This window comes from Pseudophryne corroboree, chromosome 2 (assembly GCF_028390025.1).
Source record: "Pseudophryne corroboree isolate aPseCor3 chromosome 2, aPseCor3.hap2, whole genome shotgun sequence".
Classification (NCBI taxonomy): Eukaryota; Metazoa; Chordata; class Amphibia; order Anura; family Myobatrachidae; genus Pseudophryne; species Pseudophryne corroboree.
In genome coordinates, this window is record NC_086445.1 from 789,500,380 (window position 1) to 789,520,205 (window position 19,826).

The following is a 19,826-nucleotide window of genomic DNA, read 5'->3' on the forward strand; positions in this document are numbered from 1 at the left end:
TTATACCACATTACAATGACCAGGTCCAGGGGCATAACTAGATGTATTGTAGGCCCAAAGGCAAAAGTCTGTAAGGACCTTTATGTACAAACTAATGGTGAAAAATGTGTATAACACATGTAACTGTGACACGGAAGGTGGGCCCTGTCAGCTCTGGGCCCCATAGCAGCTGCACTCCCTGCACCCATGGTAGCTATGCCCTTGTATATAACACATGTAGCTACGCCCTTGATATTGTGTATAAATCTGGCTCTGGTTCTAGCCAGTGCCTCCTGACCAATTTACCTCACCGCACGTCCCTGTATGTCACCCACTGCCTCTCTGTCTCCCACTATCTCTCGACGTCACATACTGCCTCATCCTCTGCCTCTGCCCTGCGTCACTATCTCCTAATCACCCACTGCCTCTCCAAAACATCACCCTCTCTCCATTACATGAATATGGCATTCCTTTGGAGACCACATCCCTTGTTGCGAGGCCTTGCCTACTTTTTCAGGAGTGTGCACACATTCGGCGCATGCAAATAACCCCAATCCCCTGTCATGGTGGCCCTCTGTCATTTTTTTCTGGATCCGCCCTTGTTACCACGGGTATCTGTTGTGCTGTGGTGGGCTTAAATCTGCAGAGACTCAAGCCCAGCAAATCAGCTTGTGTCACTATGCTTTTAGAATTCCCCATAATCTGATCACAGCTTGTAGTGTGCAGGGCAAACAGGAGCAGCCCAGACAGGACAGTTACGGCTCGCTGCTTCATACAGTAGCTCTGTGCCATCATCCTGACTTATTTTATATGACACAAGCAGGAACAATACAGTAAGTTTATTGGCAAGAGCTCCTGAAGAGATACAGAAGCTGCAATGGCTAGAAGAGGAACCTCCTTTGGCAGAAGAACATAAGACACTGTGGAAACTGGAAAATATCAATGACATGTTGTAGCTAGGGGGTTCTTTTCAACAGATCTTATCCTTGCCCTCTTGCTTGCCAGGAGAAGACACAGAGAGTCAAGACTGATGAGAGGCACCTTGATAAAGACCCCCAAGAGTCAAGCTGAGGATCACGGAGGAACATTGCTAATGGCTGTGGGAAAGACCACCACCTTGGGTACTACTCTGTACCTGTCCAGATCTTCCAGACAGCTAAGGCCTCAGTGAGACACCTGTCATCTTTACATCTCACTAAACCACCAAGATGTTGGCCCTCTTGTTAGCTGGGCACTTCGCCACTAGCACCAGAGTTCATTGGCCCAAATACCTTGTGTTTTCCTGGAATACATAATGATAGATAACGGTGATACATAACTTTGATTTAGATAATATTTTTCCGCAATGCATCATATTAGTTAATTGTAATATATAATAATGTTTTACTGCAGTGCATAACAATATATTACCAGGATAAATGTTTTATAACACGTCACAATAAATAACTATGACACATATTGTAACAATGTTTTAATACACTAACGATATATACCCCCCTAAGTACAAGGAGTATCAGTATACTCCATTACGGAGTTTAGCTCGCACCCCGGACTCCTATTGGCCGGGGGAGCGGGCTTAGCTGTAAATTGGCTTATGCTGATTTCCGGGTGCTGAAGGCGGACGGGAAGCAGCGTTGGGGCTGGCGATCATCAGGCGATTACCTCACCATGCCCCATCAGTCGCCCCCCCTGCACCTTACCCCCCTCTCCCACTTCAATTTAACCCCCCCCCCCCAGGTGTGTTTTTAAATTGAAAAACTTTCCACTGAAGGGGTTAAATCTGCGTCTCTCAGTCTGCTCCCTTTAATTCTGTCTCTCAGCCTGCCCCCCATTCACTCTGTATCTCTCAGCCTGCCCCCCCCCCCCTCCCCCCATTAACTCTGTGTCTCTCAGCCTGCCTACCCCCTTCACTCTGTCTCTCTGGTGGTAATTCAGAGTTAATCGCAGCAGCAAATTTGTTAGCAGTTGGGCAAAGCCATGGGGGTCATTCCGAGTTGTTCGCTCGGTAAATTTCTTCGCATCGCAGCGATTTTCCGCATAGTGCGCATGCGCAATGTTCGCACTGCGACTGCGCCAAGTAAATTTGCTATGTAGTTAGGAATTTTACTCACGGTTTTTTCTTCGTTCTGGTGATCGTAATGTGATTGACAGGAAGTGGGTGTTTATGGGCGGAAACTGGCCGTTTTATGGGTGTGTGTGAAAAAACGCTACAGTTTCTGGGAAAAACGCGGGAGTGGCTGGAGAAATGGAAGAGTGTCTGGGCGAACGCTGGGTGTGTTTGTGACGTCAAACCAGGAACGACAAGCACTGAACTGATCGCACTGGCAGAGTAAGTCTCGAGCTACTCAGAAACTGCACAGAGAAGTCTTTTCGCAATATTGCGAATCTTTCGTTCGCAATTTTACTATGCTAAGATTCACTCCCAGTAGGCGGCGGCTTAGCGTGTGCAAAGCAGCTAAAAGCAGCTTGCGAGCGAACAACTCGGAATAACCCCCCATGTGCACTACAGGGGGGGGGCAGATATAACATCTGCAGAGAGAGTTAGATTTGGGTGGGTTATTTTATTTCTGTGCAGGGTAAATACTGTCTGCTTTATTTTTACACTGCAATTTAGATTTCAGTTTGAACACACCACACCCAAATCTAACTCTCTCTGCACATGTTATATCTGCCAAAACCACACACACACACACACACACCACCTCCTCTGCAGCCTATCCCCTTTACTCTGTGTCTTTAGACTGTCTTAGAGGGAAAGTATTGGGAACCGCACAAGTCCTCAATCTGATAAATAGTAGCCTCTGAAAAACTGAATTATCCCTGAATTGCTTCTAGATATAGCAACTAGGGGTATGTGGATAGTCAATCCTAGTACCAATAATTGTTGCTTTCAGTGGTGCTCCCAAGAGTCAAATTTAAGCAGTCAAGAAAAAACCAAAACAAAGAAGTGTTGGAAAGTAGACTCTTTTTTGGGAGCACTCTAATTCAGAGGGTGGCAATTTAATTTATTAATACTGATAAAACCATTTTTATTAGGTAACACATAGAATAAAATTTTAAGGAGTATCTACGTGAAAAATTAGAAGCTTTGCGAAAATATAGAACAGATTATAAATAGTACGTGATATCCATATCACAATATACCAGTTGCCGGAAATTAATGGCTGTGGTAACAGAATTCATTAATCATTGCACATTAAGACTCGTGTAATGTATGACCATCATTTGTTCAGCAGGTATCCATTGTGGATTACAATAAATGCAGAGAGTTAAATCATAGGTCATATGAGAGTCGGGTACCCAGTAGTATATATGTAGGTGACACTATATAGGGGAGTCAATTTCTTGCAGTACCAGGGTGTTCAGAGGTGGTCTCCCATCCTAGTACTAACCCGGCCTTTCACTGCTTAGCTTCCAAGGTCAGAAGATGTGATGTATGACCGCAAATATTGTACTCACCCTCTTGAGTCACCTAAGCGTATGCAGCCACCTGGTTTAGTCACCCTGTGACATAGCAGCCACAAATAAGATATAAGCATGGGTGACAGCCTGTTTTGTGGAAAAAAAGGTTTTTTAGACCACACAACATCCACAAATAGGGCTTGCCTTTCACCGATGCAAACCAATTTTTTGGAGATCCAAGTACCCAATATTTTGGGTGCGGATGACACTATAGGGGAATCAATTTGTTGCAGTACCTGGGTGTTCAAAGGTGGTCACCCATCCTATTACTAGCCCGGCCTTTCACTGCTTAGCTTCCAAGGTCAGAAGAGATTGGGCATCTCCAGTGAGGTATGACCGCAAATATTGTACTCACCCTCCTGAGTCATCCAGGTTTATAAATTGTGATTGGCAGAAATTGAGATTTATATATACATATGGTACAATGGTCAAAAAAATATAAATAAATGAGATAATGTGCAGCCACCTGGCTTAGTCACCCTGTGACATGTCAACCACAGATAACAGTATACATATGAGTGAAGGCCTATTATGTGGGTAAAATTCCTGAACACCACACAATGTCCACAATTAGGACTTGCCTTTCACTCCTAGAAACGCCCAAAGGGCACCAGAACGGCCGTGCCAAATTAAATCACTATATAAGTGCAGGATATGATTATGCTGCACAGCATGAATATGGCAATAAGTTTTCAAAATAATCAATTATAATACACCCCTATGCACTAAACCAGACAATAGCTGTGAGATGCCTGATACCTAGAACCTCAAATGAGTACCTGCGTGATTATAGGAAAGCAGGCTAGAACTAGGTGCTTGTAGATAATTTGCACAATTTTTGATTTTCTTGAGCCTAATGAGCTCTAAGTTCAGAGCGTTTGCTGAAATTTGCCATTGTTGATTATATAAATTTCAAAGAAGAAACACAGTCAATGATACCTGTAAAGTTATTTAGCTTGCTATTGATGTTTATAGCAAGTATAGATAATCCCAGCTATGTATACCTTGATGCTGAAGGTATACAGTCCTTGTGGTATTGCTGATTGGGACAGTTTATACAGTATTGCTCTTTAACATAGTATAGGAGTGACAATGTAGCTGGAGAATAAAGTATCACTTCTAATGGCTGCTAATTGCTCAAGGAAAAAAGGAAAAAAGAAGAAGAGAAGAAAAAATTGTGCTGACAAGCTGATTAGTTTATGTGCAGATCGCAAAATACGGAGTGCGGGGTATACGATACCAGCTCCGATCTTGATGCTGTCGCTGTAAGACCCACCTGTTGCCGTGCCCGTGCTCCAGGGGCTGCAGTGGCGTGTGGTCGAGGTCTCCCCGTTCAGAAGACGGAGCTATGCGGCCGTTGCCTGGTGACCGTCCTCGGGATTCCGGCTAGTGCGGTCACGTGTGCGCATCACGTGATCGCAGTACTTCCTCCTGACGTACGTTTCGCATTGTATGCTTGATCACAGGACGTGATGTGTTAGCTGGGAGTTGCAGTTTTTAAACAGGAGTACTAATGGTTAATTGGACCTAATAATTGTTAAACACTGGGTCACCCCATATTGGGTCATTTAATTGCATGGTTGAGGATCCTGGATATTTCTTATAGTTTGTTGTGGGACGGGAATTAAAGATATATAAATAATGTATATGGTTTCCAGAGAGTGGTTTGCAGGAGGTGGATTAATAAAGGCTGTATCCTGAGATCATGGTTAAATATATATTTCTTATATGTGTGCCAGTTGAATTAATTAAAAGGCTAAATTCATTAATTAACTTATGTGAAGTATCGTTAGGTGTAATGAATTACTAACTTACAGTGCAGTATATAATTAAATATATGAATTATTTAAATGAATCAATAAAAAGCTTGTCTAAACCTATGTGTGTGTATAATGTATTAAACAGTAAACAAATTTTAAATAGGACTGAATGTAAAAGGATTATAAAAGTGATAAAATTATATTTATACAATTTTATAAATATAATTTTATCACTTTTATAATCCTTTTACATTCAGTCCTATTTAAAATTTGTTTACTGTTTAATAAATTATACACACACATAGGTTTAGACAAGCTTTTTATTGATTCATTTAAATAATTCATATATTTAATTATATACTGCACTGTAAGTTAGTAATTCATTACACCTAACAATACTTCACATAAGTTAATTAATGAACTTAGCCTTTTAATTAATTCAACTGGCACACATATAAGAAATATATATTTAACCATGATCTCAGGATACAGCCTTTATTAATCCACCTCCTGCAAACCACACTCTGGAAACCATATACATTATTTATATATCTTTAATTCCCGTCCCACAACAAACTATAAGAAATATCCAGGATCCTCAACCATGCAATTAAATGACCCAATATGGGGTGACCCAGTGTTTAACAATTATTAGGTCCAATTAACCATTAGTACTCCTGTTTAAAAACTGCAACTCCCAGCTAACACATCACGTCCTGTGATCAAGCATACAATGCGAAACGTACGTCAGGAGGAAGTACTGCGATCACGTGATGCGCACACGTGACCGCACTAGCCGGAATCCCGAGGACGGTCACCAGGCAACGGCCGCATAGCTCCGTCTTCTGAACGGGGAGACCTCGACCACACGCCGCTGCAGCCCCTGGAGCACGGGCACGGCAACAGGCGGGTCTTACAGCGACAGCATCAAGATCGGAGCTGGTATCGTATACCCCGCACTCCGTATTTTGCGATCTGCACATAAACTAATCAGCTTGTCAGCACAATTTTTTCTTCTCTTCTTCTTTTTTCCTTTTTTCCTTGAGCAATTAGCAGCCATTAGAAGTGATACTTTATTCTCCAGCTACATTGTCACTCCTGTACTATGTTAAAGAGCAATACTGTATAAACTGTCCCAATCAGCAATACCACAAGGACTGTATACCTTCAGCATCAAGGTATACATAGCTGGGATTATCTATACTTGCTATAAACATCAATAGCAAGCTAAATAACTTTACAGGTATCATTGACTGTGTTTCTTCTTTGAAATTTATATAATCAACAATGGCAAATTTCAGCAAACGCTCTGAACTTAGAGCTCATTAGGCTCAAGAAAATCAAAAATTGTGCAAATTATCTACAAGCACCTAGTTCTAGCCTGCTTTCCTATAATCACGCAGGTACTCATTTGAGGTTCTAGGTATCAGGCATCTCACAGCTATTGTCTGGTTTAGTGCATAGGGGTGTATTATAATTGATTATTTTGAAAACTTATTGCCATATTCATGCTGTGCAGCATAATCATATCCTGCACTTATATAGTGATTTAATTTGGCACGGCCGTTCTGGTGCCCTTTGGGCGTTTCTAGGAGTGAAAGGCAAGTCCTAATTGTGGACATTGTGTGGTGTTCAGGAATTTTACCCACATAATAGGCCTTCACTCATATGTATGCTGTTATCTGTGGTTGACATGTCACAGGGTGACTAAGCCAGGTGGCTGCACATTATCTCATTTATTTATATTTTTTTGACCATTGTACCATATGTATATATAAATCTCAATTTCTGCCAATCACAATTTATAAACCTGGATGACTCAGGAGGGTGAGTACAATATTTGCGGTCATACCTCACTGGAGATGCCCAATCTCTTCTGACCTTGGAAGCTAAGCAGTGAAAGGCCGGGCTAGTAATAGGATGGGTGACCACCTTTGAACACCCAGGTACTGCAACAAATTGATTCCCCTATAGTGTCATCCGCACCCAAAATATTGGGTACTTGGATCTCCAAAAAATTGGTTTGCATCGGTGAAAGGCAAGCCCTATTTGTGGATGTTGTGTGGTCTAAAAAAAACTTTTTTCTACAAAACAGGCTGTCACCCATGCTTATATCTTATTTGTGGCTGCTATGTCACAGGGTGACTAAACCAGGTGGCTGCATACACTTTGGTGACTCAAGAGGGTGAGTACAATATTTGCGGTCATACATCACTGGAGATGCCCAATCTCTTCTGACCTTGGAAGCTAAGCAGTGAAAGGCCGGGTTAGTACTGGGATGGGAGACCACCTCTGAACACCCTGGTACTGCAAGAAATTGACTCCCCTATATAGTGTCACCTACATATATACTACTGGGTACCCGACTCTCATATGACCTATGATTTAACTCTCTGCATTTATTGTAATCCACAATGGATATCTGCTGAACAAATGATGGTCATACATTACACGAGTCTTAATGTGCAATGATTAATAAATTCTGTTACCACAGCCATTAATTTCCGGCAACTGGTATATTGTGATATGGATATCACGTACTATTTATAATCTGTTCTATATTTTCGCAAAGCTTCTAATTTTTCACGTAGATACTCCTTAAAATTTTATTCTATGTGTTACCTAATAAAAATGGTTTTATCAGTATTAATAAATTAAATTGCCACCCTCTGAATTAGAGTGCTCCCAAAAAAGAGTCTACTTTCCAACACTTCTTTGTTTTGGTTTTTTCTTGACTCTTTAGACTGTCTCTCAGATGGTTAGCCAGCGGCCAGATTCTTAATGGTACGTTGTACCCGAGCACACCGCCACACTTGCAGGGCTGCTGTTAGCACACAGAGTCGCAGTACTACTTCAGACGCATGGGTCTGAAATGTATTAGAAATGTATAGGGAGATCCTGTGCGGTGACAGGGAGTGGCTAATCAGGCACACAAAAATTCTGCATCTTATGGGAGTGTAATGGGGGTGTTGCAGACATATCGGTAAAAGTGGAGACGTAGAATCTACACCTAGCATAGGGCTGGTCCTAGTTTCGATGGTGCGATTGATGGCGGTGTCTGAGATGCACCAAGCAGCATGTGAGCATCTAAAGATGCACAAAGTAGGTGTCTCAGTCATTGCACATTCAGACACATGGCAGTACACTAGGGCTTTGTAGTGTCATTGGCATAAAGCTACAGACGTGACTGTGGCAAAAGACACACATGCAGCTGCCTCTGTGTTACTTTCACAAGTGGATGGACAGGGGCGGTGCAGCCGCATAGATGTGACCAGCTCCCAATATAGGAAAACATCCGCATTTATTTCTCAGCATGCAATCTGAGGCTGACTTACAAAGTCAGCCCCCTTGTTGTTTCTGATGGACAAGTCTCATGGCATCTGAAAGACACTTATACCGCTTTCAGATCGCTATTGCCGGATGGCACCCGGGAATTGGAAACGGGTCCTTCCCGGGTGCGACCCAGCATTGGACCCTGAGAACTGGCTTCGGTCTGGTTGCCATCGGGGGCGTTGACCGCACTGTCATCGGGGGCGGGGCCGGAGGTGGCGCTAGAAGATGAGATCATCTCCACAATGCCTCTCCCTATGCTATGAACAGGTAGCGGGACGCATCGACCCAGGAAACCCGTTCACACTGCACCTGACCCGGGAATAGCCTGGTAATAACCCTTCTTTATTCCCAGGTTGAATTACCAGGTCAGGCAACCTGGGAATTCAGGACTGATCCTTTAACTCCCCACAGCGACCCACGTCGACTCGGCAATATACCGGGTCGATACCTGGTTATTTGTGCGGTATGATAGGGGTATTAGAGGCAGATTCAATTAGATGCAACCTAGGCTGCACATCTTTTTAAGAGCCACTGCCACAAGTTTTTGCTATTAAATTAGAAACATGTGGGTTTCAACAGGAATACTGTAGCTGTATTTTGTTCCAGACAAGTAATACTATGAAAATGTCCATATTTTAATGAGCATCTCTGGTATACCCTTCCCAATGAATACAATATTTAGGTCAATAAAGACATATAATTTATGTTGATATGTGTATTGATGGGAAACTGAGTCTTTTTTCCAATAGTTTACAAACTTGTATATTAAACACTTCAAAATCGTAACAGACATTTTAATATACTGTACATCATAATACTCTAAACACTTAATTGCTGCAATACAATCACTATAATTTTTTCTTCATTAATAAAATTGTAAAAATCAACAATTTGGCACCTTATTTTCTCTAACGTCCTAGTGGATGCTGGGGACTCCGTAAGGACCATGGGGAATAGACGGGCTCCGCAGGAGACTGGGCACTCTAAAGAAAGATTAGGTACTATCTGGTGTGCACTGGCTCCTCCCTCTATGCCCCTCCTCCAGACCTCAGAATCTGTGCCCGGCCAGAGCTGGGTGCTCCTAGTGGGCTCTCCTGAGCCTGCTAGTAAAAGAAAGTATTTGTTAGGTTTTTTATTTTCAGTGAGCTTCTGCTGGCAACAGACTCACTGCTACGAGGGACTGAGGGGAGAGAAGCAAACCTACCTGGTTACAGCTAGGTTGCGCTTCTTAAGCTACTGGACACCATTAGCTCCAGAGGGTTCAAACACAGGCATCTGTCCTCGATCGTCCGTTCCCGGAGCCGCGCCGCCGTCCCCCTTGCAGAGCCAGAAGAACAGAAGCTTGAAGACGGCGAAATCGGCGGCAGAAGACTCCTGTCTTCATTTAAGGTAGCGCACAGCACCGCAGCTGTGCGCCATTGCTCCCAGCACACTTTCACACTCCGGTCACTGTAGGGTGCAGGGCGCTGGGGGGGGGGGGGGGCGCCCTGGGCAGCAATTGAAGTACCTTTTTGGCATAAAATACATATATACAGTCAGGCACTGTATATATGTAAAAACCCCCGCCATTTTTTCACACAGAAAGCGGGACAGAAGCCCGCCGCTGAGGGGGCGGGGCCTTCTTCCTCTGCACACCAGCGCCATTTTCTCTTCACAGCTCCGCTGGAAGCAGCTCCCCAGGCTCTCCCCTGCAGTATCCAGGTACAAGAAGGGTAAAAAAGAGAGGGGGGGGCACATAAATTTAGGCGCAAAAGACATAAAATCGGCTGCTATTGGGTAATCACTTTTTATAGTGAAAATCCCTGGGTTATATAGCGCTGTGGTGTGTGCTGGCATACTCTCTCTCTGTCTCCCCAAAGGCCTTTGTGGGGTCCTGTTCTCAGTCAGAGCATTCCCTGAGTGTGTGCTGTGTGTCGGTACGGCTGTGTCGACATGTTTGATGAGGAGGGTTACGTGGAGGCGGAGCAAGTGCAGATAAATGTGGTGTCGCCGCCGTCGGGGCCGACACCTGGTTGGATGGATATGTGGAAGGTCTTAAATGATAATGTAAGCTCCTTGCATAAAAGGTTTGATGACGCTGCAGCCTTGGGACAGCCGGGGTCTCAACCCGGGCCTGCCCAGGCGACTCAGAGGCCGTCAGGGTCTCATAAACGCCCACTATCTCAGATGGTTGACACAGATGCCGACACGGAGTCCGACTCCAGTGTCGACGATGATGAGGCACATTTACAGCCTAAGATGACCAAGGCCATCCGCTACATGATTATTGCAATGAAAGATGTATTGCACATTTCAGAGGTTAACCCTGTCCCTGACAAGAGGGTGTATATGTTTGGGGAGAAAAAGCAAGAAGTGACTTTTCCCCCGTCACATGAATTAAATGAGTTATGTGAAGAAGCGTGGAGTTCCCCTGATAAGAAAGTAGTGATTTCCAAAAAATTACTGATGGCGTACCCTTTCCCGCCAACGGACAGGTTACATTGGGAATCCTCCCCTAGGGTAGACAAGGCGTTGACACGCTTATCTAAGAAGGTGGCCCTGCCGTCTCAGGATACGGCCGCCCTAAAGGATCCTGCGGATAGAAAGCAGGAAGCTATCCTGAAGTCAGTGTATACACACTCTGGTACTCTACTGAGACCAGCTATTGCTTCAGCCTGGATGTGTAGCGCTGTAGCAGCATGGACAGATACTCTGTCAGAGGACATAGATGCCCTGGACAGGGATACTGTTTTGCTAACCCTGGGCCATATAAAAGACGCCGTCTTATATATGCGGGATGCCCAGAGGGACATTTGCCTGCTGGGCTCTAGAATTAATGCAATGTCCATTTCTGCCAGGAGGGTCTTATGGATTCGGCAATGGACAGGGGATGCCGATTCTAAAAAACACATGGAGGTTTTGCCTTATAAGGGTGAGGAATTGTTTGGGGACGGTCTCTCGGATCTCGTGTCCACAGCGACAGCTGGAAAGTCGACTTTCATGCCTCAGGTTTCCTCACAGCTTAAGAAAGCACCGTATTATCAAATGCAGTCCTTTCGTTCTCAGAGAAGCAAGAAGGTCAGAGGTGCATCCTTTCTTGCCAGAGGCAGGGGTAGAGGAAAGAAGCTGCACCATGCAGCTAGTTCCCAGGAACAAAAGTCCTCCCCGGCTTCCACTAAGTCCACCGCATGACGCTGGGGCTCCACAGGCGGAGCTAGGTGCGGTGGGGGCGCGTCTCCGAAAATTCAGCAACCAGTGGGTTCGCTCGCAAGTGGATCCCTGGGCTGTACAAATTGTATCTCACGGATACAAGCTGGAATTCGAAGTGACTCCCCCTCACCGTTACCTAAAATCAGCCTTGCCAGCTTCCCCCAAGGAAAGGGAGGTAGTGCTGGCGGCAATTCACAAGCTGTACCTCCAGCAAGTGATAATAATGGTCCCCCTCCTTCAACAGGGAAGGGGTTACTATTCCACAATGTTTGTGGTACCGAAACCAGACGGTTCGGTAAGACCCATTCTGAATTCATCTAGCAAAAATCTGAAGGATGTCTATGTTCACTGAACTGACTGCTGCTGCGGGTCTAATCAGGTTACAGCCATAGTGCCACAGCTCTTCCTCTGTGCTGACAAGTGTAACATCAAGTCATGTGCCAGCACATAGGAGGCAGATTTAACTATGGCTCCCGAGGGGCGCCCCCACAGCAGTTCCTCATAGCTCTGATACACCTCCTGGCACTCAGCAAAAATGTGAAAATGGCCTCAGTGTCCTATATAATTCCTAACATGCCATACAGAGGCAGAAAGAACGATGTTCACTCAAGCATTTGAAAGTGAAAGTATATTGTGAACAAAGTCACAAAATGTTATGACTTTGTTTACGATATACTCTTTTACATTAAAAGTCCTTGAGTGTTGTCCCTTGTCTCTGTATATGTATAATGATGCAATTCACCACAGCCACCCTAGTGGCCTCCTGCATCTCCCCTCCGAGAGGTGGTGATGGTGAGGATTGTAAGTTAGGTGGCGCTAGGCTGAAACTTTGCCCAGGGTGCAGAGAGACCCTGCGCCGGCCCTGGCCACATGCATTCCGTTTGCTGTGTGTTACCCACTCATGTTCTACACACCTTATATGCCTCTTTTTGTGGGTTTAGGTTGATTTCTCCCCTTTTTCATGCACTTCCCATAGTTCGTACACTGCATAACATCAACACAATGCCGTGACTTGCCCCTTTCCTTGTTAATTTGAAAATAAAACCAAGGGGCTTGTTATTTGTAAGCAAATGAATCACTTCTGATGAAAAATTAGAATTTACTGTGGAAGCTATATAATGTAGAATGGTTACTGACAAATGAATGGAACTTAGAGTACTCACACCACCTTGTGGTAACCGGAGAAAGTACAAAATGATAAGGAAAACCTGTGCAGTTTAGTTGCCAATGGCTGTATTGATATTATTAAACAATAATTAAGGCCCATATATATACAAATCACATTGCAATATTGAAAAATATCAAAATGCAGGTGCAGGGACAGAGATTGCTATAAAGCTCTGTGCTGGTGAATGCCTAGAAGCAAAGTGATAGCCGGCACTTTTAGGTTCAGAGTCATACCCAGCACATGCACAGCCCTCCACATATTTCTGTATAAGTGAAGATTCACTGGGAAGGCTCCGGAGATTTACCTTAAAGTAGCTATCAGTAGCAGATCTTCCTACGGGTAAGCAGGACTTTTGCCCGGGGTGCCGCCTTCCGGAGGGCGCCGGCGCCATCCGGAGGGTGCCGCACAATAGCAAGATCCGCTACTGTGCTACTGTGTCCCCCGCTGTGAAGGGAACTAGACGCTACCTGCCTAGTTTCCCTTCGTGGAGAGGACCTTTGCTGTGCGGTGCGCAATGACATCATCGCGCACCGCACAGCATTGTGAGACTGACACAGACGCTAGGGGTCATAATTGACCTCTAGTGTCTATCTGTCCCAAAGATTCGGGGAGAGGAGCGGCGCCGGCGGAGGTCTGCAGCGGTCGGCAATCAGGAGCGGGGATAGTATTATTATTATTATTTTTTTTGTGTGTAAACGGCGCTACCCCTACAGGGGCCACAAATGGGGGCATAACTCTACAGGGGGCGTAACTGACCATGCCCCCTGTATGAAGCCACGCCCTATTTTCCGCCCGGGGCGCCCACAGGGCTAGAACCGGCCCTGCTGTTTATTGAGGTTACTATGGGGTAATGCAATCTTCACATTGAGTAGCTTGGTAAATCAGTAAATCCGACCATGGAGCAGCTCCCTTAGAGAGAGGCTGTGTTTGCAGACAGAAATGGAGGGACCATGGCAGATATTGGAGATATCTGCTGCTGTCTCTCCTTATTACATCTTGTGCAAGGGATTCCTGCAATATAAGTATAATAAATATGCCCCTAAGTCCATGAGCCAGGCTGATTAAGATGGTATTTGGGCCAGCTGTCCTTTCTTTGCAGACATTTCACAATGTTCTCATTAGGAAAGTGCGGCGGGACAATGCATAGAACTTCATATGTTTGAGTAATTGGCCAGCAGTCTCCTAAGTGATTAAACTGCTCTGTACAGATTTGTTGAGTCCGAGAAGTGTCACAATCAGTGCTAAAGGGTATGAAGAGGGATCTCACTTTGTAAGATTTTAACTTACGGCCTGATTCAGAGATGTAATGTACATTAACCCGATGATTAGCGAACATCTCTAATGGTGGGAGGACTGCTCATATGCAGCCCTCCATCTGTGATTCGCAGTGTCTCACAGCCACAGCTTGAATGGCAGGCTACAGCGTTTGGGAGGCGGAGGAGGGGGCATTCCTGGCCAGCGTTCCCAGAAATGAGGGATGAGGCCAGGGTCTTTCCTTACACAAGACACTGCTAAAACTCTAATCCATGCTCTCATTATCTTCCACATTGATTATTGCAATAGTCTTCTTACTGGTCTTACTAAAAAGAGACTCTCACCACTACAATCCATTCTGAATGCAGCTGCAAGGCTAATCTTCCTCGCTAGATGTTCATCCTCTGCGTATCCACTCTGTCAGTCCCTCCATTGGTTTCCTGTATTCTACCGTATTCAATATAAAATACTTTTACTCACACACAAGGCCATTAACCAAACTAAACCAACGTACATCTCTTGGCCTATATCAAAATATCTTCCAACCCGACCTCTTCGTTCTTCACAAGATCTACGTCTCCCATCTACATCTCTCATCCACACTCATTACTCGCTACCATGCACAATTGCAGGACTTTCTTCGGGCTGCACCCACTCTGTGGAAAGCCCTTCCATGCACAATAAGACTCTCCTCTAGACTCCAAACCTTCAAGTATTCTCTGAAAACTCCCCTATTCAGACAAGCTTATCTAATTCCAGAACCATGCGCATAAAGTTTGTAAACTTTGCTATCCAATTACATCCCCACTGTACAGTTCACACATATCCTCACATATTTACTCTCTCTTCACTTTCCGGTACTCCTAACTCATGGCCAACATTGCTGTGTGACCATATCATATAGCCCAACAAAAACCTTTGCAATCTGGTGGACCATTATGCTATAGATAGCAACTGTGTATCAATGCCTATATCCCTATAGATTGTAGGCTTGTGAGAAAGGCCTTCCATCCTCTATGATTGTTATTACCCAGTTTAGTTTTATCACTGTTGTTTCCATTTGTAAAGCGCAACTAAATTTGCTGTGCTATGTAAGAAACTAGAAAAAACAACCCTGATCCAGGCGCTAATTTGTTAATTGTATTATTTACTCTTAATTTGAGATTTATAAATTTAGAGCTGCAATCTTTGTCCAGCTATACCTGTGTACGTACAGCTAAAACTTGATCAAAACACTGATCAAGAAGCTACACAAGAAAAAAGAAAAGTGACTGATTGCGCTATTTCTCCAGGTGCGTATATGAATAAAAACACGTGTTTTTCACTTCTCTGGTGTTTATTTTAGTACAAACGTTATATCTCATACAACAATATAATAAAAAATTAAGTATGCATACTCATTAGGGGCACATTCTAAAAAATTATTTTATAATAATAAAAATGATGATATTTCTCTGTTTTAGACATCCAGTGCTCAAATCTATCAGAGACAATTAATAGTTACACTCCTGGATTAAAATGCAACATAATTTATGTATCCACAACGTTTAAACTGTGATTTTCCAAGGTGAAAACTCAGTTCTCTGTTTAAAGACACAGTTTCCACAACATTGAATATTGCTTATCTTCGTTGTATTAGAACTCAGACTTTAGCATAGGACCACAGTTCTCATTCATATAATTGCAAAGTCCATAGACTGACAGTTTCTAAATAGAGCCGCTTACCACCGTGTCCGTGGATGCAGACGTGATGGGGAGATCCTCGCCGTGCACAGCGATGCTGGTTTGCTTTCCTTCTCCCCGTCCGTCCTCCGTGGTGGTAGCGGTGCTGGATGGTTTCTAACCCTCAACGTGAGTGGGGCCGCTTGTATGTGGACAATTTTCAGAATAGACTCTCCACCTTGCTAGCCGCGTCTCCTTTGATTGCAGTTCAGCTGGAGCGGCAGGTGTGTAGGAGGTCTCGTTGGTTGTCCTTAGCTCCCAATCCGGCAGGGTTGATCCCAAACAATGTCGCTGATCACTTGGCAGGGTGAAAGGCAATTCTCTAACGCGTTTCGCACACAGGTGCTTCCTCAAAGAGTCACACACAAGGCCATTAACCAAACTAAACCAACGTACATCTCTTGGCCTATATCAAAATATCTTCCAACCCGACCTCTTCGTTCTTCATAAGATCTACGTCTCCCATCTACATCTCTCATCCACACTCATTACTCGCTACCATGCACAATTGCAGGACTTTCTTCGGGCTGCACCCACTCTGTGGAAAGCCCTTCCATGCACAATAAGACTCTCCTCTAGACTCCAAACCTTCAAGTATTCTCTGAAAACTCCCCTATTCAGACAAGCTTATCTAATTCCAGAACCATGCGCATAAAGTTTGTAAACTTTGCTATCCAATTACATCCCCACTGTACAGTTCACACATATCCTCACATATTTACTCTCTCTTCACTTTCCGGTACTCCTAACTCATGGCCAACATTGCTGTGTGACCATATCATATAGCCCAACAAAAACCTTTGCAATCTGGTGGACCATTATGCTATAGATAGCAACTGTGTATCAATGCCTATATCCCTATAGATTGTAAGCTTGTGAGAAAGGCCTTCCATCCTCTATGATTGTTATTACCCAGTTTAGTTTTATCACTGTTGTTTCCATTTGTAAAGCGCAACTAAATTTGCTGTGCTATGTAAGAAACTGTTAATAAATACATATCCTTACCTCTCAAGCTACCAGGAACCGGCCAGCTGAGTAAGCCTCAGCTTTCGCAACCTGACCGATGGTTGCGATGGTGATACAAGGCAGTGTCTACAGGTGCTGCACTTGGATAGCAAATGCAATGCAGGAGGTGTCTATTTCATATATACGGAATTGCAAAGCAACTTGGGGGGGCGTCTCTGCAATTCCGTCTGTCCTGTGATATCGGGCACCAAGACGTTAGCAGCAGATGCTGTAAGTTCTGTAATTTGGGAGTTGGGGCTTCATGGCTCAGACTTGTTTTTGCTAGCACATCCCACAGATACTCGATCGGATTGAGATCTGGGGAATTAGGAGGCCAAGTCAATACCTTGAACTCTGTCATGTTCCTCAAACCGTTCCTGAACAAATTATGCATTGTGGCCGGGCGCATTATACTGCTGAAAGAGTCCACTACCATCAGGGAATACCATTGTCATGTAGGAGTGTACTTGGTCATCAACAATGTTTAGGTGGGTGGTAAGTGTCAAAGTAAAATCCACATTAATGCCAGTACCCAAATTTCCTGACAGAACATTACCTAGAGCATCATATTTCATAGTTCATCCAGGATCCTTTGGTTACCCAGGTAAATGATGATTCATCAGACCAGGCCACAGTCTGCCACTGCTTCATGGTCTAGATTTGACACTCACATTCCCATTGTAGGCACTTTCAGTGGTAGACAGGGGTCAACACAGGCACTCTAACCAGTTTTTAGCTATGCAGCCCCCCATACACAGCAGGCTGCAGTGCACTGTGTGTTCTGACACCTCTCTATCAAAGTCAGAATTAACTTTTTTAGCAGTTTTTACTACAGTAGGTCTTCTGTGGGATAGTACAAGATGGCCTAGCCTTCGCTCTCCACCCATATCAATGAGATTCCGGTTCACCAGTTGTCCTTCCTTGGATTAACCTCTGCTCACCGGACCTGCCGTTTGGAGATGCTCAGATCCATTCCTCTAGCCATCACAATTTGGCCCTTGTCAAGGTCAATCAGATCCTTTTGCCTGCCCGGTTTTCCTGTTTTTAACACATGGGGTGTGGGATGCCTGCTGAACTCGGATGTTTTTTTAAAGGGGCAATCATTTACAAGGCATGGTTATGCCTTGTACTGTAAATGAATGCCCCTTTAAAAAAAAGTCCACGTTCGTCCGGCATCCTGCACGTCGAGCAAACTTAAACTCTATTACATCCCACCCTTCATCTATAAGAACTAACTGTTCACTCCATTCACAGGTGCCATTGTAACTAGATAATCAAAGTTACTTCATCTGTCAGTGGTTTAAATGCTGCTGAGCCTCCACTTTATTTAAGCTATGCTCTCATCAAGTCCCATTTGAGTGCCTGCTTCCTTTCTTTGTTTATTTTTTTAACACTTTCTTTGTTGTGTTTTTGCTGCGCCCCTGGGCCTTTAATATAGAGATGCTTGTTACTATCTATGTTCTGATAGATAGATAGATAGATAGATAGATAGATAGATAGATAGATAGATAGATAGATAGATAGATGGATAGATAGATACGGGGACGGATCTAATGACACCCAAGTTCGCCATCCGTGTGGGATGCCGGCAGAATTCTGACATTTTTTAAAGGGGCAATCACTTACAAGGCATGGTTTTAAAAAACATCGGCAGGCATCCCACACACCCCGAACTCAGGCGTCATTACATACGGCCGACTCAGTTGCACAAAGATATACAAGTGTTGCATATCAAATGATTCAGCACAGTCTCCTGGTGCGTCCTAACCACAAAGAGTTATGACTAACACCTATTTTTGGCAAAAAAGATGCCCGACATTACCAGAGTTGCATGGAACCTGGCGGCTCACTTGTGTCTGCATCGCTTTTTAAAGTTAGATATATGAGAACACATTTGTAGAAATATAGATAGATAGATAACAGTATGACCACTTATGACCACTCCTGATCCTGACAATAGAGCATATTGTCAAGTTCAGAGACATATTGCACAATTGGACATGAAGTACTTGTAGCCTACGTGTTGCATGTAGAAGAGATGGGTAAGTGTAAAGATCTCATTAACTTTAATAAGAGCCAAAGTGTCAGTATTTTCATTCTTGGCACCCCTAGGCCAAAGGTTTTTTTATTGAAAAATTCAGAAAAATTATTAAAATATGTAAATTGTGCTTAACCATCATCCTTAGTTTCAGTTAAGTGGTGGAGGACACGTTTGGGCTTCTGTTTGTCCACATAATTTATCATTGCCAACCCCTATCACTGGTTTTGCCTATCACACTGACCCTAAATAGTTTGATTTTGTTCTGGAAAACAAGCCTGCGGCATCCGTGCAAGTGCCCCGGGGCACCCAATGGTGCATGGCACCCAGTATGGGAACCACTGGCCTAGGCCCTGACTCTGGCCATGTGTCTGGATGTCAATTTGATGAGTCATTGTGTACCAGCTACTGTATATCCTTTCATGTAATGGTATTCTCTGATGAGAGGGCCTCTTTCAGCCGGATAATGCTCCCTGGCTCACTGCACTGATTGTTTGAGGAAAATGAAGAGTTCAGGGTGTGGTATTTGTTGGAGCAACATGTCTGATCCATGGCAGCTCTGCCTCGCAATGTACAAGAGTTCAAGGATCTGCCAGGTAATGTCATAGTATCAGATACCACAGTACACTTTCGGAGGTCTTATATGGTCCTTGCTGGGTCAGAGCTGTGTTAGCAGCACACTGAGAAGTGGGAGTGCTGCGGGCATGACGCTGAAAGTGGTTGCAGAGATGCTCAACCCCTTACATAGGAGGCCATACTCAGATAGAGAAACTGCACCTGCCATGGGGCTGGTGCAAGATTCGAAGCACCAGATGATAATGCTGCATCTACAGTATAGACGCTGCGAGTGGGCGCCTCAGTCCTCAAACTTTCGGATGCACAGATGTACATCAGGGAAGGGCTTTGTAATGGCATT

The 19,826-nt window shown here is 44.2% G+C and overlaps 3 pseudogenes; 2 read left to right on the forward strand and 1 right to left on the reverse strand.

Moving 5' to 3' along the window:
- Nucleotides 1–3,665: 3,665 nt before the first annotated feature.
- Nucleotides 3,666–3,785, reverse strand: LOC135051908 (5S ribosomal RNA; annotated as a pseudogene).
- Nucleotides 3,786–7,039: 3,254 nt separating this feature from the next.
- On the forward strand, nucleotides 7,040–7,159 carry LOC135051909 (5S ribosomal RNA; annotated as a pseudogene).
- A 238-nt stretch (nucleotides 7,160–7,397) lies between these two features.
- Nucleotides 7,398–7,517, forward strand: LOC135051399 (5S ribosomal RNA; annotated as a pseudogene).
- Nucleotides 7,518–19,826: the final 12,309 nt, after the last annotated feature.